At 42.7% G+C, this 27,301-nt stretch overlaps 1 long non-coding RNA gene across 1 annotated transcript; it reads right to left on the reverse strand.

Annotated features, from left to right (window-relative positions):
• Nucleotides 1–14,662: 14,662 nt before the first annotated feature.
• LOC118500457 lies at nt 14,663–25,454 on the reverse strand. The gene is made up of 3 exons (XR_004903015.1): nt 25,306–25,454; nt 22,695–22,697; nt 14,663–14,688 (listed from the first exon to the last, which is right to left on the reverse strand). It is a non-coding gene; the product is annotated as an uncharacterized LOC118500457 (long non-coding RNA).
• Between the last annotated feature and the right edge of the window lie 1,847 nt (nt 25,455–27,301).

Here is a 27,301-nt window from a genome sequence, read left to right on the forward strand (position 1 = left end):
AGTTGTTACATTTTTTAAAAAATTATGTAATTATGTTTTAAATTTCTTGGATGTGATAATGGTATTGTGGTTATATAGGAGAATGTTCTTGTTCTTAGAGATGTACAGGCAGAAGTTTTTAGAGGTGAAGTATCTGATCTGTGTAACTAACTTTCCAAAGGTTTGTAAGAGAAAGAGGGTATGCAAATATGCCAAAATATGATCAATCTAGTATAAAAGATAAATGAGGTATTTCTTTGGTCTTTTTTGTAAGTTTGAGGGTTTTTTTATTTAAGGAAAATAGGAATAAATATTAAAAATATAGGACATACATAAACAAATGTATAAAATATTTAAGGATAGAAAACATAATATGAATATGTAAAAAATTATATATTATTATAAAAGTAAAATGCTTTTTCCCTTCATTTATACATGAAAACCTCACTAATTTTTATAAATTTTGGAGGATATTAATTTAAATTGTAAAAAGAAAATATAGGTGATTTATTCATTCTTTTATTTTATATTTGCTTAATTAACATTAACAACATATTAGACTTGAGCATAGTGGTCCATGCCTCCCAGCTCCCACTACCCATTCTATGAAAGGTGTGGTGTTTGGAAGAAATGAGAGCTAAGAGTGTACTGGGAAAATATTTTTAAAATGAAGGCATGATTCTTCTCTTCAAGGATGCTGGAACATGAATTTCCCTATACCAGCCTAGGAAGGGGTAGACTAAGAATTCACGAGGAAGTCTGGGAGTGCTGTGGCTGCTTTGGGATCCATGCATTAGCCTCTTCATTTCCCACCAATGCTAGAAAGTATTATTCTAGAGTTTGATGCAGTGAAAAGAGTGCTGAATTGCTGCTAAGAGAATATGGTTCCTGCCATTAGCTAGCTGTATGACCTTAGACAATGTGTCTTCCCTTATTTGCACCTCAGTTTTTATTCAGGGTTACTTCCAGTTCTAATATTCTGCCCATTTAAGCACTATTTTTTTCATTCTGGTCCTTAACCTGTCATGAAGTAATGGTGGCAAAGTAAGGATCTTGGGCACCTGAAATGCTGAAAATCAGCGTCACATGTAAACCCTCTCTCTCTCAAGTCAACAGATCAGTGTGAAATTGTGGGGCTGACTTCCAATCAATATGGAGATGTAGGGAAACATGCCTTGCCTCCATGCACAACTACAGCAAAAATTACAACTAGACTACAAAACAAACATCGCCCAGAATTGTCAGAAATACGAGCTGCATGGAAGTCTGACAACCAAGAATTTAACAAAGCCACATTCATCCAGATGGGTAGGAGGAACAGAGATGTGGAGACATACGAACAGGCACAGAGAGAGGTGTGGAGAGGCATGGAGACACAGAAGAGGTGGTCCCACACCCATGTGTGGTGGATAAAAATCAGAATGGATACCTCAGGAGCAGGGATGCCAGCTCCACACCAGGCAACACAGCCTTGGGTTTCAGTACCAGGAAGGTAAGTCCCCACAACTTCTAGCATAAAAACCAGTGGGGGTTGAAGCAGCAGCAGATCAAAACTATGAACATTAAAATGGCAATAAATTCACAACTATCAACAATTGAATCTAAGAAACAAACTAAGCAAACAAGTGGAACAGGAACAGAATCATAGATATGGAGGTCATTCGGAGGGTTATCAGTTGGGAAGGGGAGAGTGGGGGAAAAGGTGGAGAGATTAAACAATACAAATTGATAAATACAAATCAGGGAGATGTTAAGAACAGTATAGAAAATGGAGTAGCTGAAGAATTTATATTCATGACCCATGGACTTGAACTAAGTGGGGGGATTGCTGGAGGGAATGGGGGTACCAGGTGAGGGTAGAAAAGGGGGAAAACTTGGGACAACTGCAATAGCATAATCAATAAAATACATGTATATATATATATATATATTTTTTTTTTTTAAGATTTTACTTATTTACTTTCCAGAGAAAGAGGCAGGGAGGGAGAAAAGGGAGAAAAACATTGATGTGAGAGAGAAACATCAGTTGGCTGCCACTAGCACACCCCCAACCAGGGACTTGGCCTACAATCCAGATTTGGGGAGAGAGTTTTGTTAGACCTTTGTCTGTTCCTCTGTTTAGAAGTTAAAATAAAAGGTCAGGGTGAGTGTTTCTTCAGCTAATAAGAGTCAGTAGGACATGACTTATCAATACAACTTTTGGGGGCATTTTTGGTCATTAAGGGAATGCAGAGTTTTCTTCTTCTGATTATATTAATTAATTCATTTCTTCTTCAAAAGTGGAGATTAGGGACTTCCAGCCAAGATGGAGGTGTAGGTAGACACACTGTGCCTCCTCGCACAACCAAAATAAGGATTACAAAAATTTAGACACAAAAAAACAACCAGTACTTACAGAAAATTGAACTGTATGGAAGTCCAACAACCAAGGAGTTAAAGTAGACACATTCATCCAGACCAGTAGGAGGGGCAGAGTCTGGCTGCCAGGAGAAAAGGGGTCCCAGCGACAAAAGCGGTGGCTAGCAGAGCCCAGGCCCACAATGCAGCAGCAGGCGGAACCTGGGTGCACAGGTGGTGGCTGGCAGACCCCAAGCACAGAAGGTGGCAGCAGGTGGATCCCGCGAGCAGATTGTGGAGGGGCGTGGTGCACAAGGCAGCTGGCAGATCAGGCGGTCCCACATTTGCATGCAGATAAACCAGGTGAAGCTGGAGAGCAAGAGAGACCTCACAACCCAGGGTCTCAGCAGTGGGAAATAAAGCCTCAAAACATCAATTGAAAACACCTGTGGGGGTCAAGGTGCCAGAAGAGACTCCCAGCCTCACAGGAAAGTTCATTGGAGAGATGCGCAGGGTCCTAGAATGTACGAAAGCCCACCCACATGGGAACCAGCACCAGAAGGGCCCAGTTTGCTTGGGGGAAGTGACAGAAGTGACTGAAATCAGGAGAGAACTGAGAGAGGGCCATTGTTCCCTCTCAGACCCCTGCCCCACATATAGTGTCACAACTCAGCAAAGTGGATTACCCCACCCTGGTGAATACCTAAGGCTCTACCCCTCACTGCATAACAGGTGCATCAAGACAAAAAAAAAAAAAAAGGCCCAAACAAAAGAACAGATCAAAGCTCCAGAAAAATACAACTAAGCGATGAAGAGATAGCCAACCTATCAGATTCACAGTTCAAAGCACTGGTGATCAGGATACTCAGAGATATGGTTGAATTTGGTCACGAATTAGATGAAAAAATGAAGGCTATGCAAAGGGAAATAAAGGAAAATGTACAAGGAACCAATAGTGATGGGAAGGAAAATGGGACTCAAATCAATGGAGTGGACCAGAAGGAAGAAAGAAACAACCAAACAGAAAAGAATGAAGAAAAAAGAATTCAAAAAAATGAGAGTCTTAGGAACCCCCAGGACATCTTTAAACATTCCAACATCTGAATTATTGAGGTACCAGAAGGAGAGGAGGAAGACCAAGAAATTGAAAAGTTATTTTAACAAATAATGAAGAACTTCCCCAAACTGACAAAGGAAATAGACTTCTAGGATGTCCTGGAAGCTCAGAGTCCCAAAAGACTTGGACCCAAGGAGGAACACACCAAGGCACATCATAATTATATTACCCAAGATTAAAATGAAGGAGAGAGTCCCAGAAGCAGCAAGAGATAAGGAGATAGTTACCTACAGAGGAGTTCCCACAAAGACTGACAACTGATTTCTCAAAAGAGACCTTGCAGGCAAGAAGGGTCTGGAAAGAAGTATTCCAAGTCATGAAAAGCAAGCACCTACATACCAGATTGCTCTATCCAGCAAAGCTTTCATTTAGAATGGAAGGGCAGGTAAAGTGCTTCTCAGATAAGGTCAAGTTAAAGGAGTTCATCATCACCAAGCCCTCATTTTATGAAATGTTAAAGGGACTTATCTAAGAAAAAGACGATAAAAAAACATGTATAGTAAAATGACAGCAAACTCACAATTAGTAAGAACCACACCTAAAACAAAAACAAAAGATTCTGAGCAAACAACTAGAACAGGAACAGAACCACAGAAATGGAAGTCACAGGGAGGCTTAGCAACAGGGGAGTGGGAGGAGGAGAGAGAGGGGAAGGTACAGAAAATAAGTAGCATAGATGGTAGGTAGAAAATAGACAGGGGGAGGGTAAGAATAATATGGGAAATGAAGAAGCCAAAGAACTTGTAAGTATGACACATGGACATGAACTAAAGTGGGGGAATGTGGTTGGGAGAGGGTGAGCAGGGTGGAGGGGAGTGAAGGGGAGAAAATGGGACAACTGTAATAACACAATGAATAAAATATATTTTTTAAAAAAAGGAAAAGAAAAGTAGAGATTAGCCAGAAATCAAAGGCATTTCTGTACACCAACAATGAAACAGCAGAAGCAGAGATCAAGAAAAAAATCCCATTTGAAATAGCAAAAAGGAAAATAAAATACCTAGGAATAAACCTAACCAAAGAGGTAAAAGACCTGTATTCAGAAAACTACATAACACTGAGGAGAGAAATCAAGGAAGACACAAACAAATGGAAACATATACCGTGTTCATGGATTGGAAGAATTAATATCATTAAAATGTCCATACTACCAAAAGCAATTTACACATTCAATGCAATACCTATTAAAGTACCAATGGCATACTTCACAGACATAGAACAAACACTTCAACAATTTATATGGAACCATAAACGACCCCGAATAGCTGCTGCAATTTTGAGAAAGAAGAGTAAAGTAGGAGGAATCACAATACCTGACACTAAACTATACTACAAGGCCACTGTAATCAAAACAGCCTGGTACTGGCATAAAAACAGGCACATAGACCAATGGAACAGAACAGAGAGCCCAGAAATAAACCCAAGCCTCTACGGTCAATTAATATTTGACAAAGGAAGCAGCAACATAAAATGGAATAAAAACAGCCTCTTCAACAAATGGTGTTGGGAGAACTGGACAGCTACGTGCAAAAAAATGAAACTCAAGCACCAACTTACACCTTATACAAAAATAGATTCAAGGTGGATAAAAGACTTAAATATAAAGCGTGACACCATTAAAGTCCTAGAAGAGAACGTAGGTAGGAAAATCTCAGATATTTCACGCAGAAACTTTTTCACTGACTTGTCTCCTAGAGCAAGGGACATAAAGGAAAGAATAAACAAATGGGACCTCATCAAAATTAAAAGCTTTTGCACAGCTAAGGAAAACAGTATCAAAATAAAAAGAGAACCAACTGTATGGGAAAACATATTTGCTAATGATACCTCAGACAAGGGTTTAATCTCCAAAATATATAAAGAACTTACACGACTCCACTCTAAGAAGACAAGTAACCCAATTAAAAAATGGGCAAAGGACTTGAACAGACACTTCGCCAAGGAGGACATACAGAAAATCCAAAGACACATGAAGCGATGCTCAATATCGCTAGCCATCAGAGAGATGCAGATTAAAACCACAATGAGATACCACTTCACACCAGTCAGAATGGCCATCAGAAACAAAGCAACAAACAACAAGTGTTGGAGAGGATGTGGAGAAAGGGGGTCCCTAGTGCACTGTTGGTGGGACTGCAGACTGGTACAACCATTATGGAAAGCAGTTTGGAACTTCCTCAGAAAACTAAAAATGGATCTGCCTTTTGACCCAGCAATTCCATTGCTGGGACTCTATCCTAAGAACACTAAAACACCAATACAAAAGAACCTTTGCACCCCGATGTTCATAGCAGCACAATTTACAATAGCTAGGTGCTGGAAGCAACCTAGATGCCCATCAATAAATGAATGGATCAAAAAACTATGGTACATTTACACAATGGAATTCTATGCAGCAGAAAGAAAGAAGGAGCTCATACCCTTTGCAACAGCATGGATGGAGCTGGAAAGCATTATGCTAAGTGAAACAAGCCAGGCAGTGAAAGACAAATACCACATGATATCACCTTTAACAGGAATCTAAACAACAAAACAAAACAAAACAAAAAACTAGCAAAATATAACCAAAGACACTGAAATAGGGGATAGTCTGACAGTGGCCAGAGGGGAGAGAAGAGGGAATTTCAGGGGGGAATGGGTAGGGATTGCAGGAACAAATTTGGAGGACACATGGACAAAAACTAGGGGTGGGGGGTAATGGGGGGAAGGGGGGAGGGTTGGGTGGAGGGGCTGGAACGGGAGTAGGGGGGAGAAAACTGTACTTGAACAATGATTGAAATAAAAAAAAAGAAAAAAAAAAAAAGAAAAGTAGAGATTAGACTGGTAGCTTCCCAAGAATTGGGACTATGTCTTTCTCACCTTTGAAATATGGCCTCAAGAAAAGAGCTTGAGTTTTGGAGTTAGAAAAGCCTGGATTTGAAGTTTCCTTCTGTGTTAACTTGGCAAAAAGCACTGTAGGACTCTCAGCTCTCTTTGGGCTGTAAGTATTGTGGATGGCAGCCCATGTGCCCTGTATGGCTCCACCCCCAGTCACAGAGAACACACTTGTGTCTCTTGCCCTAAGGGAATGTGAATACAGATGGTTATGACACATGATGTAGACCATCATTCCAGTGGTTTTTATCTATGTTAATAGCCCATGGGAAGGCAGAGACTGTGAGGGTAATTTCCTATAATCAGAGAGATGGTGTAATGTGGTGGGGTTCTATGGGGTTAGAAATTAGGCTAATTCTGTCCATTGGTCATTTTCCCTTAATCTCTCAATTGTCTTTTTGCAAGGCACTTCACATTCATATAATCTCAAAAATCCTCTGGAGTTTGTAATGTTGTTCTTATTAGTCCTATGTAAGAGTGAACTGAGACTCAGAATACTACTTAGGGCAGAACCCGAATTTGAACTTAAACTTAGGTGACTGAAAGTTCTGTTTTTCATGCATATCACACTACACTGCAGAATGCCTCTTACCACTCCTAGGTGGGCAAACTGAAGATAACCCTTGATTGTCAGCTGCTCTGTGTCTTGTCAGGTGTACACTATTCTCAGGCTTCCCCCAAGTCCTGGAGGTCCCCTCTGCAGTGCCTCAAAAGACAACCCCTCCTGTACTCCACACCTGTGTGAGGCTCCTTTTCCTCCTCAAATTTAGCAAATCCAACATTTCATGAGTGTGTTGGGCACTGTGCTAGCTTCTACAATAGCTACAAAGGTGGGAAACAGTCCCAGGGAGCTTGAAGTTTAGTCAAAAGGACAGACTGTCTTGAAATAAGTAGAAAACATGGTAAAGAAAGATAAACTCTTTAAGGGAGGTACAAATAGCTGCAGGAGATGATCACAGTAAAGGTGTACAATGCTTTGTAGGATGGTGAGCAGGCTAAATGCACAATCAATACTATTGTCAAGGGTCATCTACTAAGCACTTTATATTTGTTAATTCTACTCCTCATAAAAGAAGTACTATTGTTCCCATTTTTGCAGATGAGAAAATCAAATTGCAGTCGAGAGACTCTGACTATGGCCATGTAGCTAATAATGGGCAGAGCTGACATTCAGACACATGGCGTTTTAGCCTTTAAGTCTGCCTGATTCCCATTATTCCACATTGTTACCTACCCCTCCATTTTAACCCATTGTTTAGAGATGGTCTCTTTGTTACCACCCAGCTGCTCAGTGGAGAGCCTGGATTCTAGTTCAGGTATCCCACCCCCATGCTGCTTTCTGTCCTAGCACAGAGCTGCTCAAGAATGACCAGCAAAACCTCTGCAAAAGTGTGGCTTTGAGAAGGTCTCAATAAAAATTAAGGCATGATTGTGTGAAGAGAGTGGAAAGAACACCCCAAAGGAGAGAACCACCTGAGCTGTGGTGGGGACAGGAAGAGTCCGGGCTTCCCTGGGAGTTGGAGAAGATGGTATGCAGTAAGTTAGAGCCACACTGTGGATGGCCTTCAGTGATTGAGCATTTGAGGGGTGGGCAGCCTTCACACCTTCATACCAATGATGCGATCAGAGCTGCAATGTTGTGGTAAGAGGCAAAGATAGAGAGAGACTGGGAGACCAGGCAGGAGCCTGTCAGCACAGCTGGTCCCAGTAGTGGGGGCAGCAGACAGGGTGGGGAACAAAGGTGTTGACATGAACTTTTGGACAAGGATAAAACCTCAAGAGTGGAAAGCAGAGGAAGGCTGTTTCAAGGAGCGTTCCAAAGGCAGAATCTGTAGGACTTAATTGGTTCCGTCAAGTTGAAGGAAGCACTCACGGTGACTGAGTTTTTTAGCTCAGGTGATGGAAAGATAGGGCCTACATTGATTAGAATGAACTCAGAGATAATCTGGTTTCAATTTTTAAAAAAGGGTTTGAGGTTGAGGCTGGCTGGTTAGATATATTGTAAGATTACCAGAAGACTGAGTGTTGAGTTCAGGAATGAAAACAGAGTTTTGGTCATCTACAGGGGGTGATGTTTAGAGCAAAGAGTCTGGAGATGTCCCGTAGAGCAGAGTTTCTCAAATTTTGATGTGTGAAGAGTCACCCAGGAGCCCTGGCACAGTTACCTGACACATACTACATATTTAATAGACATCATTTCTTTCCTGAGCAGGCAACATTTGCATAGGGTATTCAGATGTTGATCTAAAGAAATGAGCCATACAGGAATTTCAGAAAATATGGATGACATTTCAGTTGTCATTTACTTACTTTAAATAAAGAGCCATTTGTACCTCTCAAATCATACCACATAGGTACTTATTTAACCTGTCAACTCTAACACTGATCCTAACCCTAAATTATGTGGGCTGTGATCTGCTCACTTTCCATTATTCAATAGTAAGAATGTGGACTTTGGAGCCACGGAGCTTGTGTTTGCATTTTACTCCTTACAAAATGTGATCTTGGGCAATTTACTCAAATATCACTGCCTGGTTTTCTCCTCTAAAAAGAGACAATGGATGTATGCAACTCATAGCGTTGCTGTCATGATATAATAACATAGCAGTTTACACCTAGTACATGTTTAATAACTGTTGGTTATAAGTTTTGTCATTATCTAGCCCTTGGGAGAGGGGATTTGTACTAAGAAGCTGCCGGAAAAGGTGCTGGTGAGTCAGAAGGTCATGAGTGGTTTTATGAGTCAGGACAGGAACAACATGCTAGCCTGGCCACAGCAGAAGCTCAGAGTGATACCCTCAGAGTCTATCTGATTGTGTGAAACCCAGCCAGGCTGCCATGGGTTGACAAGCAGAGGCCTGCTTTGAACCTTCTGGCTACTTGTTCAAGTTTCCAATTTGGGGAATTGCAATGACCTGTGAAAGAATTCTCCTTCCATTTCAGTGGACTAAGCACTGTCTTCACTTCCTATTCTTACCGTTGTTCAAGTGTGGTCTTTGTAGAGGGGACACACTGCTTCTCCTTGTGGCTAGAACAATCTCCCAAGAAACTATACAGTCTGCAAAACAAGCCATCAAAAACTGACAAGCTAAAAAGTCAAGTTTATAACCAGGCTTTTTTCTGATCTACAATAATTCAGATAACTGCCAAAGCTAATGTGTTTTCCCTTGCTTGGCCAATTAATCAGTTCACTGATTTGATCAATTTTCTCCCTCTTCTTGGCTTAACCCATGCCTTCCATCTTGATCATCATCCACGGCATAGTAAAAGCTGACATTTTTGAGACTTTCCTGTGTGTCAACACTATGCTTAGCTCTTTGAAATATAATCTTTTTTAATCCTCACAGCATCACGTATGAAGAAGGTATCATTTTCACTTCCATTTCATAGGTGAGGAACTGACACTTGGACCAGTGGGGTCATTTACTCAGGGACACACCACTGCCAGTCTATGTATTTGTAGGAGACCTCAAGGCTTAAAATTATAGCAGCCTTAAGCAGTCCTTTTGAAATCAAGAAGGCAAAAATGTGTGAAATAATGAAGCAAAGAGTACAAAAAAAATAAATAGGATGATCAGCATGGAAGACCAGGTGGTTGTCATTGGGGGAAACATAATCTGGGAGTTGGCAAAATGGTATTTTTTATTACATTTATTAAGATAACATTGGTTAAACATAACATAACATAAAATAACATAACATAAAATAACATAACATAAAAGTGCCCCATCCACTTTAACCTCTGATAATTAGCATACTGTTGTCTCTGTCTATGAACCTTTGTTCATTTCTCTTCTTTGTTTATTTGTTGCCTTCAGTTTTATATCCCACATTTGAATGAACCATGTGGTTCTTAACTTTTTCTATCCAACTTATTAGGTGTAACATAATATCCTCAGGATCCATTAATGTTGTCATGAATGGCAGTATTTCATCTTTTCTTAAAGCTGATTAATAGTCCATTGTATATATGTACCAGACCTTCTTTATACAATCTTCTATCAATGGACACTTTGGTTGTTTTCAGGTCTTCATCATTGTAAACACTATTACCAAAAAAAAAAAGACTGTACATATCTTTGCAAGTAAATGTTTTCAAATTTTTGAGGTGATAGAAGAGGGGGTTGTTGTGTCATACAGTAAGTCTATTCTTAAGTTTTTCAGGAACCTCCATACTGTCTTCCATAGTGACTATACTAGTCTACAATCCCACCAGCAGTAAATGAGGGTTCTTTTTTTCTCCTCAACCTCTCCAACACTTGTTTTTACTTGTCATGTTGATAATAGACATTCTAACAGGTATGAGTTGGTATCTCATTGTATTTTGATTTGCATTTTCCTAATAGTTAGTGAAATTGAGCATCTTTTCATGTATTTGTTGGCTATTTGTATGTCTTCTTGGGAAAGGTCTCTGTATAGGTCCTCTGTCCATTTATTTTTTTAATTGGATTGCTTGTTTGTTGTTGAGTTGCATGAGTTCTTTGTATATTTTGGATATTAACCCCTCACAGGAGGTGTCATTTGCAAAAATTTCCCACTTTGTTGGTTGACTTTTGCGGGGGGAGGTTGATGGTTTCTATTGCTCTGCAGAAGATTTTAGTTAGATGTAGTCCCACTTACTTATTTTTGCTTTTACTTCCCTTGCCATTGAGGCCAAATTCATAAAAACCTCTCTAAGACCAAGGTCCATAAGCAGACACACAGACCAATGGAACCAAGTTGAGAGCCCAGCAATACATCCACATGGATATTTGACAAAACAACCAAACACACACAATGGAGAAAAGAAACTCTCTTCAATAAATGGTGCTGGGAGAATTGGAAAGCCACCTGCCAAAAAATGAAACTAGATTACAGTTTGTCCCCGTGTATAAAAATTAACTCAAAATGGATCAAAGACCTACAGATAATACCTGAAACAATAAATTACATAGAAGTAAACTTAGGTACTAAACTTACAGACCTTGGTCTTAAGCAGCAGAGCACTCTGATGGATGAAGAAGAGAGCAAAAGAGGACACTGCCTGAGATGAGATAGAAGAGGAAGAGCAGATGTGGGAAGGAAGGGGCCAGGTTTGAGGAGACAGAAAGAGCAAAGGTCTTAACATTATATTAAGGTGAATATGACACAGCAAGTGTTCTTTAGGAACAAATAATATGTTGTTGCATTTTTAAATAGTACTTGCTTTTTACTTACTGAAGAAACAGAAAAAAAATGCCTATTCAAAATGAATGCCTGTTTTCTTTGTTCTGCATTCTATAGAGAAGGGGAACAATTGATATTTTTTTATGCTGAAAATTTTCTTTTTTGTTATTATTTTTAATTATTTTTTAAAATTTTATTTTAATTGTTGTTCAAGTACAATTTTCTATCTTTTACTCCCATCCCAACCCATCCACCTATCCCTCCCCACCTCCCTCTCATTTCCACCCACCCCTAGTTTTTTGTCCATGTGTCCTTTATAGTTGTTCCTGTAAATCTTTCCCCTTTTCCCCTGAAGTTCCCTCCCATCTCCCCTCTGGACACTGTCAGCCTGTTCTCTATTTCAGTGTCTTTGGTTATATTTTGCTTGTTTCTTTGTTTTGTTGTTTAGGTTCCTGTTAAAGGTGAGATCATATGATATTTGTCTTCAAAAATGTATATGGAGCCACAAATGACCCTGAATAGCTGCAATTTTGAGAAAGAAGAGCAAAGTAGGAGGGATCACAATACCTGATACCAAACTCTATTACAAGGCCACTGTAATCAAAACAGCCTGGTACTGGCATAAAAATAGGCAAATGGACCAACAGAACAGAACAGAGAACCCAGAAATAAACCCAAGTCTCTATGGTCAATTAATATTTGACAAAGGGGGAAGCAACATAAAATGGGGTAACAATAGCCTCTTCAACAAATGGTGTTGGGAGAACTGGACAGCTACATGCAAAGAAATGAAACAATTGGTATTTTTGATGGGAAAAATATACTTTTTCTTTGCACTTATAGAAATTGATGGAGGAGAGAGCCGTTTATTTTAGCAGGGACCTTATTGAGTTTGCAATGAGCAAAAGGAAGGTTTGACCTTAGTAGGGAGTGGGAGGCTGAGGAAGGGGCCAATGGGGAGCCCAATGAGGAGGTGAGTGAGTGGGGAGAGAGTGGTGAGGTAAGGAAGAGAAATTATGTCTGTGAAGGAGGGCAGCCTTGGGGTAAGGAGCCCTGGAAATAGGCAGGAGGAGAAGATGAAGGGAACATGCAGGTTCAGTCAGCACATCTCCTCTCAGTCCCTGTGACACTAAACCTGTAATATTTTGTAACACACCTAGTATCTTGGGCAATGGTTTTGGGGTGTGGGATTCACACACAAGGGATGAGTTCCACATTTGGGTTTGTACAGAGGAGAAGGATGAGGACAACTGTGGGAACTGAGACTCAAGGGAGTCTGAGCTCAAGAGTGCTGGTGTGGGAGCCAACAGTGGCCAGATTTCCCGTGTCCTGAGTGATCAAAGACTTCTGAGGCCTCCCACAGAATGTAAATAAAGGGATGTGGCCATTAAACAAATCTCAAGTTGGGGAGACCTCAGTTGGCACTTGGCCTTTCATATATGTCAATAAAAATATCTTGAATGTTCAATTATTCTTCACACAAAGTAACTTATGCTTTGGTCTTGCTGTTTTTGCTTATACCTGCCAGTTCTAACAAAAAGTCAGTTAGATACTCCCAAGAATAATTGGTACTTTCATTATTCATGGAGTAGTTTCAGGTTATATGTGGTCTCCTTTCTCTTTTCATTGATCTCACCAGTATTTGAAAATTGGTATATGATATAGCTGTGGTCAATTACACAGTGATCAATTTTGTGATTTCCCCTTCCATGGAAACTTATGGGCCAAAAAGAAATCTTCCCCTTCTTCTTTTCCTGGGCTCCTGAAATCTTTCCCTCATGGTTACTTCTTCTCACCAGCCTTCTTGTGAGCAGACTCATGGGCATAGCCTCCTCTTCCCCCAGCCCTGTCTTCACAGGACAGCTCTGTGGTTGAGCTTCTCACACTTGTGCTGACAATTGGTGTGACATCTCCAAACTTTCCACAAAGTTCTAAACCATTGACCAATCCCTGCCACTTCACCCCTACCACACATACTCAAACCTGAATTATTCTGGGAACTGTTGATTCAGGATTCAAATGAGGACATGAGTAGACAAGAATAGAGCTAAAGATAGTCAAGGCTCAGTTCTCAAAAGGAAACACCACTGCAGTAGGTTATTATTATTCCCATTTTACAGATTAGAAAACTGAGGCTGTTTCTGCCTAGTAGGAGGGGCAGGAGGACTAATGGTTGGCAGAAAAGAAAGAAATCTGTGAGCATCCTGCCTGTCAAAGTTCCCCATATAGAGACCCTGTGGTGAGCCCCTAGCAACCACAAGATGACTTCTGAAGCAGAGGAAAGTTCTTATATTATGAAGAGCACTTGAGCTATTCTTAGAACTCAGCTTCTTAAGAAGTTCTACAAAGAAATTTTTCTTCTTCACAGACTCCCAGCAGTGCTCATGTAACCTAATGTAAAAGCTAGTATTTAAGAGGCAGGTGCTGTTGTGAAGGAAATTTTTTTTTCAGGTGCCAGCAATCTGGAATATGAGGGACTCTCATATCAAAACCCATCTTCCCATCTCAGTGCAGGCAGGGGTTTTTATAAGGAACAAGAGGGACAAGGAGAGCAAAGAGACCAGGGGAAGAGGCTGTGGACATGCAGGGAGTATCCTTGCTGGTCCTGATATCGATCTCTAATGTCAGCATCATGAAGCTGGTCAGTACCAGGCAAATTCCTGCAGTTGGCTGATATGTGTCACCTGAAATCATGGTCAAGACTGTTTCTTGTACAGGCACAATGGAACTGCTGGTGCTTGCAATATGCTTACAAAGAAACTGTCAATATTTGAGTTCTTTCTATCAGATTGTTAGTGCTATCCAGACTATTAGGAGGGGTATAAATGCAAAAGAGGCTGGTCCCACACCCATGTGTGGTGGATAAAAATTTGGGAGGGATATCTCAGGAGAAAGGTGTCCTAGCCCCACACCAGGCTCCCCAACCCAAGGTTCCAGTGCCAGGAAGATAAGTCCCCACAACTTCTGGCTATAAACACAGGCAGGGATTGAGTTAGTAGAAGAAACTTCTGGAGCCCCAAGCAGTTCCTCTTAAAGAACCCACACATATACTCACCTACTAAGACTCACTCCCTCTGAGCTCTAGCACAGGGTTAGCAGCTTGAAAGGCACCAGTGGAATTCAGGGGGAAAATGACGTGTCAGGCATTGAGGTGAGCAGAGGCCATTGTCCCTTTGTTAACCCTCCTCCAACAGAGCCAGAAAGCTGGTCCCATATCTGAGACTCCATCAACCTGACTAACACTGTTTGATCTGCCTTAGAGATTCCCAGAGATTCCACCCCACTTATGAGCCCACCTAAGCTACTTTTCCATATGAATGGTTAGTCTTGGCTCATGCTTCACAACTTTCTAAACCCTCTCAAACAAGCAACAGCTGGCCTCAGTGAGCCCCAGGCCCAGCACTAGCAGCAGCCAGCCTAGATTCACAGTTTGGCTTCATCTGGGAATCTCCAAGCCCAGTAAAAGTAGCAGCCGTCTGAGATTGCTTTAGAGGTCAGGCAGGGTGGCCCCAAGCAAAACACAGATGGAGGCTGACCTTGGCCTACACCACCCTGGAAACCCCAGGGCCACTGTAACCAGCTATAGACCATGTCAGAGAACCATGACCCTGCCCCTGCACAGCTGACCCTCCATGGAGGGCAGAGGTTGGTGATCAGTGGTCACAGCTAGTTTTTGAAGCTGACTGGTCTGGGTCAGTCCCTCCCATTGATCTGCCAACAGCAACAAAGGCTCAACTACAAGAGGAGGGTGTACTTAGCCCAACAAAGGGTATACCTTGAGCACCCAGCATGAATGATAGGGGAGGATGTACCACTGGACCCTACAGGACTACTACTACATTAGGTCACACTATCAAGACATGGAGTCAAAGCAACTCTACCTAATACACAGAAAGAAACACAGTGAGGTTGCCAAAATGAGGAAACAAAAGAACATGGCCCAAATGAGAGAACAGATCAAAAGTCCAGAAAAGAGCTAAACAAAATGGAGATAAGCAATCTATCAGATGTAGAGTTCAAAACACTGGTTATAAGGATGTTCAAGGAACTTAGTGAGGACCTCAGCAGCATAAAAAATACTCAGCCAGAAATGAAGGATCCACTAATTGAAATAAAGAACAATTTATAGGGAAACAATAGTGGAGTGGATGAAGCTAAGAAGCAGATCAATGATTTGGAACATAACGATGCAATAAACAATCAATCAGAACAACAAGAAGTAAACAGAATCCCAACTTATGTGGATACTATTAGCAGTCTCTGGGACAGCTTTAAGAGGTCTGATATTAGCATCATAGGGGTGACAGAGGAAGAGAAAGAGCAAGAAATTGGAAATTCATTGGAAAAAATAATGAAAGAAAACTTCCCTAATTTGGTGAAGGAAATAGACATGCAAATTGAAGAAGCACAGAGAGTCCCAAACAAGATGTATGCAAAGAGGCCCAATCCAAGACAGGTCATAATTAAAAGGCCAAAGGTTAAAGATAAAGACAGACTATTAGAAGCAGCAAGAGAAAAGAAGTTAGTTACCTACAGGGGAGTTCCCGTAAAACTGTCAGCTGATTTCTCAAAAGAAAGTTTGCAGGCTAGACTTTTGGCAAGTTGTTCAAAGTCATGAAAAGCAGGGACCTATAGCCAAGATTGTTCTACCCAGCAAAGCTATCATTTAGAATCAAAGGCTAGATAAAGAGCTCCCAGGCGAAAAAAACTAAGTTCATTATCACCAAACCATTATTATATGAAATGTTAAAGGGACTTATTTAAGAAAAAGAAGATTAAAGCTATGAACAATAAAATGGCAATAAATCCATACCTATCAACAATTCAGTCTAAAACTCAAACTAAGCAAACAAGAAGAACAGAGACAGAATCATGAATACAGAGAGCATTTTAATGGTTGCCAGATGGGAGGTGCATGGAGGGGAATATGTGAAGAAGTGAGGGGATTAAGAAATACAAATAGGTAGTTACAGAATAGCCATGGGAATGTAAATAACTATATAGGAAATAGAGTAGCCAAAGAATTTGTACACATGACCCATGGACATAAACAATGGTGAAGGTTGTTGGATGGAAGGGGGCAAAGGGGAAAAAATCAGGATAACTGTAATAGCATAATCAATAAAATAATTTTTAATAAAAAGAACAAAAATCAAGAAATATTACTATATAAAGGCCCTCACTAAAGGAAAAATAAAAGATTTTGGTATTTTAACCAAAAAGAAACAAAATTTGAAGAAATGGAATGAGGAAAAATGGTTATTGTGGCATCTATAACAAATTACTGTGAAAAGTTAAAAAAAAAACAAAACTCTCTGCCTGTCACGTGACTACCAGCTCAGCACAGGGTGTTCACATATCCTTCATTCCCTGACTCTTTTCCTTCTGTGTCCACCAAGAGGGCAGCCCCTGGGGCCATATGGGCCAAATAGCCATGTCTATGCCACAGTCCCCAGGCCTGACCCTGAAGTATCCACACCCTGGACAAAAAGTGGGAGTCTATGTTCCTGAAGGACAAATAGCTGATGGGGTCAAGTGTGATGAGGAAACTTGAAATCTACTCACTTGCCACCATAAGCTGTTGAAGCAAGAGGTCAGGCAGCTAGGGGTGGCCATAAATCAACTGCTTTGCCCCTGAGGGGCCGTGATAGGAAACATTCTCATCAAAATTGGGGACCACATAAAGCGGACTCAAGTACAGGTGTTGAAGGGTAGTACTGCCCACCACCCCACCCCATGTGAGGCCCCCTGCGCCTTACCCTCAGAGTCTCCACAAGGTCTGCTACAGTCCCTACTCCCTTCCCCCACTACTGGCAATGAGCCTGCCTAGAGGATTGGGCCTTATGAGGTACCTTAAATTCTGTTGTTGCTGTGTAAACAAGGAAGGTTCTGAGGTCCTGGTTGTATCCTCCTCAGTTGGGCCTGGGCTGAGCAAGAGTGTGTATGCTTTTTTGTTCAGTCAGGACATCTCTGATAGCTGAAAAAGAAAGAGTGTGTTTTGGCTTCAAGGGAGGTAAGTGCTTCATTTGTACTTCTGTGCTCACCAGAGGACTAACAAGTTTTACCTCTGGAGGTCTGAAAAGATAGTCTAACATTTAGTAGGACACCGATGATTCAGGTTCAGAAATGGGCCCATTTTACTCCAAAAGGAAATAGGAAGTGCCACATTTATTAACAGCCAGGTTCCAGTTATTTTAAACTAATATTATCTGGTCTCCCAAGAGATGAGAATTTGAACTAGATAATACACATTTTCCCTTTGCACATTTTTCAAACTGGGTGAAAAGAACCCTTGGTTTTTATTAATGGAGGTGAGTGCAGACCCTGGAGGCAGGAGTGGATAAAGATGTATAAGCAACTTAGAGCAGGGGTGGCAATGCAGTCCTGCTCCTGAAGAATCCAAGTAGATCCCATAGGCCACTACAGAGCCTGAGGGAGCCCAGCACAGAGTCTGGGACTACATTGTACTTCAGCCAGTGCCCACAGACCTGTCCCAGGAAACAGGGCAGGGGAAGTGGGTGTGGTGAGTGTATGTATGCCTGAAGCCATATTTTGGCATTTGTCATCTTTTTCTCACTATGCCTTCTGACTCACAGCTCTGTCATCAGACATTGTTGTTTCAACTTGATTTTCTTGTAGATTTGATTCCAACATAATTGTAGATTTATTTGCTCACTGCTGTGGGTCATTTTCAGATTTAATTGGTGAACCTTTTCCGTGTACTTTGAGCCTCACGTATTTCAAGATCTTTCAGTTTGCTCTCACACTTTAGCAATAGTTTGGCTGAGTCTATTTTAAGTTCAAAAGACTCTCAGAACTTGCCCTGGCCAGTTGTTTCACACACCAAAAAGGTTGTGGTTTCAATCCCCAGTTGGGGTACATATGGGAAGCAACAGATTGATGATTCTCTCTCCCATAGATGTTGTTTCTTCCTCTCTCCCCGCTCCTCTCTCTAAAATCAATAAACATTCCTTCCAGTGAGAATTTTAAAAAACTCTCAGAACTTGAAGACTTACTCTGTTTTAAATTCTACAAAACTGGAGGCCATTTACAACTTTAAGGTATCCATCTATATTGCACATAATCTTATTTCTTTTTTTCACTATCCCTGTCTGGCTCTTGGAGCATACATTGGGTCCAAAGTCTTAAATCTCTTTGAATTAAATATGCATTTCTCTTCACTTTGATTCTTGGTTTCTTTTCTTACACTCTCCCCATTGCCTCTTCCAGAAATCCTAACAATTAATATTGTGTCACCAACTTCTGTTCTCCATGTCACTTAAATTGTCTCTCAAAATCAACACTTCTTAACCTCTCTCTTCCAAGATCTGCTATAATTCCTTGATTTCACTTCCCAGATTATGTGATTTGATTTTGGGCTATGTCCTTTCTGTTAGCTCTTATATTTGTATGTTGTTTTTATTTGGGAATCATGTTTTATACCAACATTACATTTCTGTGCCCTTGGCACCTTGGTCTTGTTTTATAAACATGATATTCTCTCGGGTCTCCCTAAGAGTCTCATGAAACCCATGTCAGCTCGGGGGCCACTGTGACCCATGTCCACCTATGTCACACTCAGAGAACCAGAGCAGATGACCAAAATCAGTAGACAGCAGCCAAAATCTGCTCTTAGGAAAATTCCCAAAGGATTCGCAACTAAGAAAGTCTTAGACTGTTTTTCAACCTCTCTTTCTCTTCCCAGAGAAATGCATTTATATCTACTACATTTTCTGTGCATTTTATTCTGAAGGGACAACAAAGGGCTCTGAACTAGGCACCATTCAGCCCCTCTTCCATACCTTCATATGCTCTGCAGTCTCTCTGATGCCGTGTTCTTTCCTTTCCTGGTGGCCTCTGCCCACCTGACTGGCCAGAAGGGGCCACAATTCCCTCCCAGCCTCCATACCTGGGCAACACCAGGATACCCAGAGGTCACGGGCCTTCCCTGACCCCACAGAAAGAATAACACAAAACTCTGTGGAAATGGGGTCTCTGGTTCTGTTCTTATGTGGAATTTGCAGGAAGAATTCTCAGAGAGGATTTCTGTCAGATAAAAGTATTGCATTATCACACCAGCTAAGTTTACTTTTCCTGAACTACCTATTTCCCAGGATGAGTTCCCAGTGCTAACACCAGTTTTCATCTTATACTGATGGGTCTACTGATGAGTTTCTGCTCTTTTATAAACAAGCTAGACTTGTTTTAAAGCCACTTCTATCAGGTGATGGCCTGGGCCATGCTCCTGATCTTGGTTTAAGCCATCTTCTGCATCACTGTAGGCTGCCTTTTGCCATGAGGGATTGGTAGCTGTCCACAGCTAGGATGCTGATGACTGGGTGCCCCTTTCAGTTCCTCATCCCTGTGGGAAAACACCCTTTAAGAGCCTTTTTCCAGCCCCAACCCCAGCCCTAGTCCCAGCCCTGCCTCCTTTGCTACCAACAGTGATTCTGGATGATGCAGGTGACCCATGGCCTGCCATGCTCTCTCCTCCTTCATCTTGCAGGTGGACAGCTCTGACAGAAGCCAGACATGGGTCTTCTTAGACCCCATGGCTATTAGGGCAGAGCGAACATTGCCACCTCTTCTGTCCAGAGGGAACAGCTGGTTGAAGTCTCTCCCCAAGCACCAGGTAATATCCTGAGCCATGTTCTTGATCTTGGCTTAGGCATGTTTTACACTTTTATTCCCATCTTGCCATGTGAGTGGAAGTACATCGATTATGAGTTATTTTACAATGGGTCAGCACCTGCCTGTTGTCTAGAGTGGCGAGGGGCTTCTGAAGGACTCCTCCACCAGAGCAGCAGGGTTTGTCTCTCTCTCCCCATTTCTCTCCCCATGTTTGTGCCCATTGTCAAGGGCCTGAACTGCCCCATCCCTACCTCTCCTCTCTGCGCTGCTCATTATCTTGGTCAGGGTCCCTGCTAAAAGTACAGATGCTTACACAGGAATCTCTGTCCTTCACCTGTGATTGGTGCAGAGGGAGCACACCTGGCTTCCAAGGCCATCAGAGGTGGGGGAGGAGTCCAGTGCTCAGGGAAGGAAGAAGAGAGCTGGAAAAACAGAGAGAAGGTGGAGACCTGTACCACTGAAGCTTTCTAAGCAATGCACAGGTGTCTATCTCTGTTGTCCAATGAAGAACAGTGAGTTTAATAAGAACTTTGAAAGAATGCTAAAGCCTTTATAATGTACAGCTCAAGTTTGCTCACCCTAAGCTTCTTCCTGCTGCATTCTATGGCTCTGTCCCCCATGATTTGTGATGAAAGTGTGACCACAAACTCCCTTCCTTCTTTTTATTATAAACTTGAACCTAAGATAAAATTGCCTCTGAAAGTAAAAGCAGAGGCAGGGTTGTCCAGGCCCTGGAGGGTTATGAATGTGGCCCAACACAAAATCATCAATTTACTTAAAAGTTTTTTTTGCTCATCAGTTTTTGTTAGTGTTTGTATATTTAATGTGTGGCCCAAGATAACTACTCTTCTTACATTGTGGTGCAGAGACACCAAAAGGTTGGAAACCCCTGGCCTGGGTGTGTGGCACTTACTCTATGACCTTCCTGTTTCAGGGGCTAAGTCCACCCTCAGTGTAGGTCACCAAGTGTGAATGGCCAGGTCATTTTGGGCAAAATGTGAGCAAGTTTTGCTCAGTGATCATTCTTGTGGGTGACATGTGTGTCAACAGGCCACCATAGACCTGGCTGAGTGCTGAGTGCTGGTCAAGGCATTTGGTCAGAAGATCAAATAGATTCTCTTCCACACAGGGTACAAGGTATAATTATGTTTGTTTTTGGTTTGGACAACTTCGTGTCCAAGGGGGCTGTAGACTGCTTTTTGACTATATAAGCAGGACACTGTTAGCATCAAAACAGCACCTGAATGTTACTGGTCATTGGACCTTGGTTCAGCAATCTCAACACTTGAGTTGTGGCTAAGAGAGACTTCAGAGCCAAGACTCATATACAAGAAAAAGTTTATTTGGAAAGCCTCAGAGGTAGAAGAAATGGGCTCAGAAAACAAGTTGCAGAGGCAAAAGAGGGGCCCTTGGAACTTAGGAGAAAGAAAACAAGGATATATGCAGCTGGGGGCAAGGGGTGGGGAAAGGCACAGGAGAGAGAGAGAGAGAGCGAGCGAGAGAGAGAGAGAGAGAGAGAGAGAGAGAGAGAGAACCTGAGAGCTCACACTGGGTCCTCTGTCCTCTCCGAAGGTGAGATCTTAAGGGAGGTCCCAGGGGAGGATCTCAGCAGGCTATTCATCAGCCATCCAGGTGTGTCTTTTCAGGGTTGTGGTTTCCACTAATTGGTTGGCACTAAGGCAGGAGGTCATTAATCAGTGCAGCTGGTTCTGAGGTCAGCCATGGCATTGGTGTCTGGTTTTGCTGCTTTTCTCAGCCTGGAGCTGAAACTCAACTGAGGCCTAGATGTTATTGATAGTTGAACCAAAACTCTGTCTCTGTGGTGAAGAGACCCAAGGCTTTGTTACTAATATTATTTGATGTGGGTCAGAACCTCATTGTCTTGAGGGCTTAATGCTTAAGGGAGTGGTTTTGTGAGTGATTACATGGGAGTCATTTGAGGCTATTCTCTGGCCCCTTGTTCTTCCTCTAAGGGCATCTAAACCCCACGACCAGTGATAGGCTAGGGGAGAAAAGGTCATCCTGGGTGCAGAGTCCTTGCTTTCCTAATTTTGCCTATTGCTAGGTACCTGGGGCTTTCCACCCTGGTGACCTTCCATACTACTGTGCTCATGCTTATATAACTGCCTACTACATTACTCCTCTTGAATCTTTCCAGGCCTTTTACCCTGGAAACCTCACCTTTTTGTTCTCAGGGTATATGTTCCCAAAAGGTGGTTTTTCCATAGCCCAGCAGGGTTGGCTTGGGAAATTGGCTGCAGGCAACTCTGCAAAGCTGACTAGGTAGGCCCAGGTCAGGCCAGCACCTCCAGTTCAAGGCTGAAGTTTCAAGTGTGGTCTATGCTGATCAACACTCCCTGGCAGTGGTTTTGTGTGTGAGCCAAGTGTAGGTATGGGGGCAATGGGCTTAGGCCACACGCCTCAGTCTTGGCCTCACCTGCTACCCAGGAGGATGCCCCTTCCAGCCACTCCCCCAACCTTTCTATCCATCCACCTGCTCCACTGTCTACCCTTCTCACCCCCACCCACCACACCAACTGTCAGTTTCTGACAAGGGCCATTCTACTCTTGCTCCACAGAGGAAGGGGCTGTACCTGGGTCATACTGCCACTTCCTGCTGTCTCACTGGTTTTGATCGTCAGCCTCCTATCCTGCCTCTCAGGAAGTGCTCCTATTGCCCAGTAACCATACAAACAAAGCTAGAGGCTTCTCAGGCTTCAGGGAGCAAGTAAGGGTAACCATTGTGCCAGAGCCTTATTAGCATCACCTGCTGTCTCAGTGAGGCCTGGCCCAGCACTGACTACCTGTCTTGCTGTTTCACACCCTATACAGGAGCCTGGCCTTGTTCTCAATAGCAGAGTAGGGGAGGCTCAGGCCTTACCCTCAGCCCCACAACGTCCAATGGCTATGGGAAGGGTCTCGGTGTCATCTTATCCCCCACATGGCACCAAAGGGGTCTAGTTAGTCCTGCCCCCGTCATATGTCTCCCAGTGCATGACCAGTTCTTAGCCATCTCCCCATCCCCACTTTCCAGCTCTTCCTGGCTGTGCATCTGCCCACCCTACACCCAGGCACCAGCTTTCCTGTCTGATACTCTTTGTGCCTTCCTCCGACCCATCCATTTTGAGTTGTCTCAGGGCCCCACTCCCCCAAGCCAGGCAGGCCTCAGGTCCCTGGGTCTGCTCTCAGTGCCTAGAGGTTGAAGGATAAGGGAAGGATGAGCAACTGTGGGCAGAACCAGCCTCCACTCAGGCTTGTTGCACATTGTGTATGTTTGTAACCAGAGCTTCATCAAGACAGGGTCACACATACAAACCCAAGCCCCAGGACCCCCAGGCAACTCCACACTAAGGCCCACCTTGCAGGCAGAGTCTGAGAAGGAGGTTCCACAAGACAGAGCCCTAGTCCCACCTCCCTGTTCAGAGCCTGTACTTCCCTGCTTAATGGCCCTTCTGTAAAATCTCTGGAGCTTTTTGCATATTGTATTGAGTTAGATGACACCTCCATCCCAGGCAAAGAGAAGGCAACCATATGGGTGGGCAGCATTTCCTACCATACCCACACTTCCCTCTGTTCTTTGGGAAACTGGCTATAAACCCTGAATCCTTTGCTCCTGGCTCAGAACATGTCCCAGGGACACAGGGCTTATAGGGTGGCCATGCCAGTGTTTTTTCCCCCTTCTGTTTGGTGGCTGTGAGGATGGTGTGCTCATTTCCAAGGGAAAGAAGGTGGAGAGATGGGATGTACTCCTACTGGGACTTCTGAGACCCAGTGAGTAGAAATCATCATACCTCCAGCCTGCTGCTACTCGGGACTTAGCCACTAAATGATGATCCTTATTCTGAGGCATGAACAAGTTCCTGCACATTTTTCTTTGCTGCCATTAAAGCCAAGGTTACCCTATGTTCCGATTTGCCTAGGACAATCCCATTTGGCACCTGCTGCCAGCCTTGACCATATGGCTGCCACTTTGACAGACACTTGTCATTGATCATTACATTAAATCCCATCCCACTAAGGACTCTCCCATATATAGCTTTAGTACTTCCACTTGGTGGCCAACAGGAGATAATGAAGCCAAACTCACCTTCTAAGTGCAGGAAGGTCTTTAAGTTCCTGAGCTAATTACTTTCTCTCTCCTACTCTAGCAGGACAAATTCTTTCAGTATACAAGAACATAAAATCTGAAACAAGCACAGAACTTTGTAATGCAAGAATACTATACTAACATTGGATTGGGTCTCTTACACTTTGTATCCTGAACTTTAAATGTTCCAAGGTCAAAATAGGCTGTATTACTTAAGGAAAGGATTTACCATTCTACTTAATTGACATCAAATATCAAAATTGATTCAAGAAGAAACAAAAATTTCCAATAGACATGTAATAAGTGAACACACTGAACTAGAAATTTAAAATTTCCATAAAGAAAATATCAGGCTCTGATGGCTATATTGGTGATTCTACTTAATACTTTCAGAAAAAAAAATAATGTTGACCATGTACAAACTCTTTCAGAAAACAGAAAGGAAGTTATACTTCCCAACTCATTCCATGAGGCTGGTACACTATACCAAATAGACAATGTTTCCAGTCAAGATGGAGGCATAGGTAAACATACTTCACCTCCTCTTACAACTACAGGAAATTACAACTACACTACAAAACAGGTATCACTCAAATTTTTCAGAAAATTGGGCTGTATGGAAGTCCAACAACCAAGGATTTAAAGGAGTCACACTCATCCAGATGGGTAGGAGGGGCAGAGACACAGAGATGCACAAAGAATCATGGAGATGCAGAATGGGCAGTCCCACATGTGGTGGATAAAAATCAAGAGGGACACCTTGGGAATGAGGGATCCTAGCTTCAGACTGGAATACATAGCCCAAAGTCCCAGTGCCAAGAAGATAAGTCCCCATAACTTCTAGCTTAAAAACCAGTGGGGGTTGGGGCTGCAGAAGAAACTGCAGGATTCTCAGGAAACTCTTCTTAAAGGGCCTGCAAAGGACTTAGAACTTATGCAGATTCACTCCCTCTGGGATTCAGCACTAGGGCAACAGCTGGAAAGGTACCAGTGGCATAAGGGGAGAAATTAAAATGATTGGCAATGGGGCAAGTGCCAGGAGACAGCTTCCTCTCATGTAAAACTCCAGAGGCCAGGTAGTGGCATTGTCTCATCTCAGACCCCTCCTGGACACAGAGCCACAGAACTGTGACACAGGTTACCCTACCCTGGCAATTACCCAAGGCACCGCCCCATACAATTTACAGGTGTGCTTTCTACAACAGGCCATGCTACTAAGACAGGGAGTCAAAGCAGCTCTATTTAATACACAGAAACAAACACAGGGAGATTGACAAAATGGGGAGACAAAGAAATATGGTTGAAATGAAAGAACAGAACAAAACTCCAGAAAAAGACCTAAACAAGGAGAGGAAGATGGCAGCGTGGTAGGAGGGAGCAGATTCCACTTCTCCCTACACTCAGGAGAAAAACTAACCAATCTACAGAGGAACAAAGCAAAAGCCAACAGTATCACAATATTTATGAAAACAGGACATCAAAAATTATAGCGTACATTGAAAAACCAAATGGTAAGGAGACTGCATCAGGTTAATAAAGGCCCAGAGATCAGCATGGAGACCAGGGAGGTTGCAGCCGCCAGGCCTGGCGCTCCCAGGTCTGCCTCAGGGCACTTGGGAGAGAGCTGGGTCAACCACTCCCTCCTCAGCAAAACAAGGATTGAGCAGCACCAGGGGAGGCTTTGTTGCTTGAAAGCACAGAGAGGTGAGTGAGGAGTGAGAGACAATCACACAGGGGCTGTGAACTCTCATGCATAGCCCTGGGAAGAATGTGGGCCCAGCCTGTGCGACCAAGGGCGGCCTGGTCATGCACCTGCACCCCCAACCCAGAGATAGTGTAGTTTTGTGGAAGGCACAGACCCCACAGCTGTGAACATGGAAAAGGTGCAGGCACTCCACAGGATCCTGGAGCCTGCAGCAGTGAACTTAGGGGAAATGCACATCCCTCAGGATCCCCAGAGCTCACACCGTGAACCCGGAAAAGGCACGGGCACTCCGCGGGATTCAGGAGCCCATGGAAGTGACCTCCAGAGAGCAGCCTTGGGAGCACCCAGACCCACACCGAGGGCCCTGAGGAGAGGCACCAGACTGGCTCTGGGGAGAGCACGGCTAGCCCTGGGGACAGTACAGGAGAGGTTGACTGAGTTCCAATCGGGAAGGCAGAAAAGCCACTCCAATTGCCCCACAGCCTGCTGAGGCCAGCAAGACCAGAAAAACTGGGTTGGCCAGTTAGAAACCAACAAGAGGGTTTTTTGGTTTTTTTGTTTTTTGGATTGTTTGATTTTATCTTTTTTTTAAGTAACTTCTTATTTTTTAGTAATTATTTTTATACCCCTCAATTCCTTATGCTTCTCTTCCTTTCACTCTAGTGTTATTTCTTCCCTTCCAAATTTATCTCTTCTTCATTCCATCTTCTGCTTTTTTCCTTTTTTTAACCTGAAAGTTATTGCATATTTGTATTATCTTTTTTTCATTATTCTTACATTTTTTATTTCAGTAGTACGTTGGTATTCTTCTTTCTGTATAGTCTTCTTTGCTTGGCTGCTTATACTGTATCATTTGCTAGGTTTCCCCTGTTATCTCATTCATAGTGTATTGCTAATTTTCTGTCCTTCATTTGTGTTCCATTAATATACTACCCAAGGTTCTATACTCCCTATTCTTGTTATCTAGATCTCATAGATTCTGCCATGATTGTTGCTCTAATATTACTGTAAATAAGACCTATTCCATACAATTGTAAATACTACACAACACTCCCTCCCAGATCTCAGCCCACTTCGCAGTTTCCTGAACTCTATCACTATAGTGGTACACTCTATTCTCTCACACACTATACCTATTTACTATCCTTTACTCTCACCCTATCTCAAAATCTGACCTCTCACAGCCTTACTGCTTTCCAGATCCAACTCACAATCCTTTCCTCCCCAATAAGAGTCTTATCTTCATTCCATGCTTTCTAAAACATCACTAGTGGGGTGGAAGATCACGGTTAACATTATACATAGCCAAAGGATCTTCTATCTCTTCTCTACTGGCTGTTACTGTAAATATCATAGAATACTTTCTAGCTGTCTTAAACCATTTCACCTTACCCCTCCAACTGATCACAAAAAAAGAGTAGGGGGA

This window comes from Phyllostomus discolor, chromosome 5 (assembly GCF_004126475.2).
Source record: "Phyllostomus discolor isolate MPI-MPIP mPhyDis1 chromosome 5, mPhyDis1.pri.v3, whole genome shotgun sequence".
NCBI lineage: Eukaryota > Metazoa > Chordata > Mammalia > Chiroptera > Phyllostomidae > Phyllostomus > Phyllostomus discolor.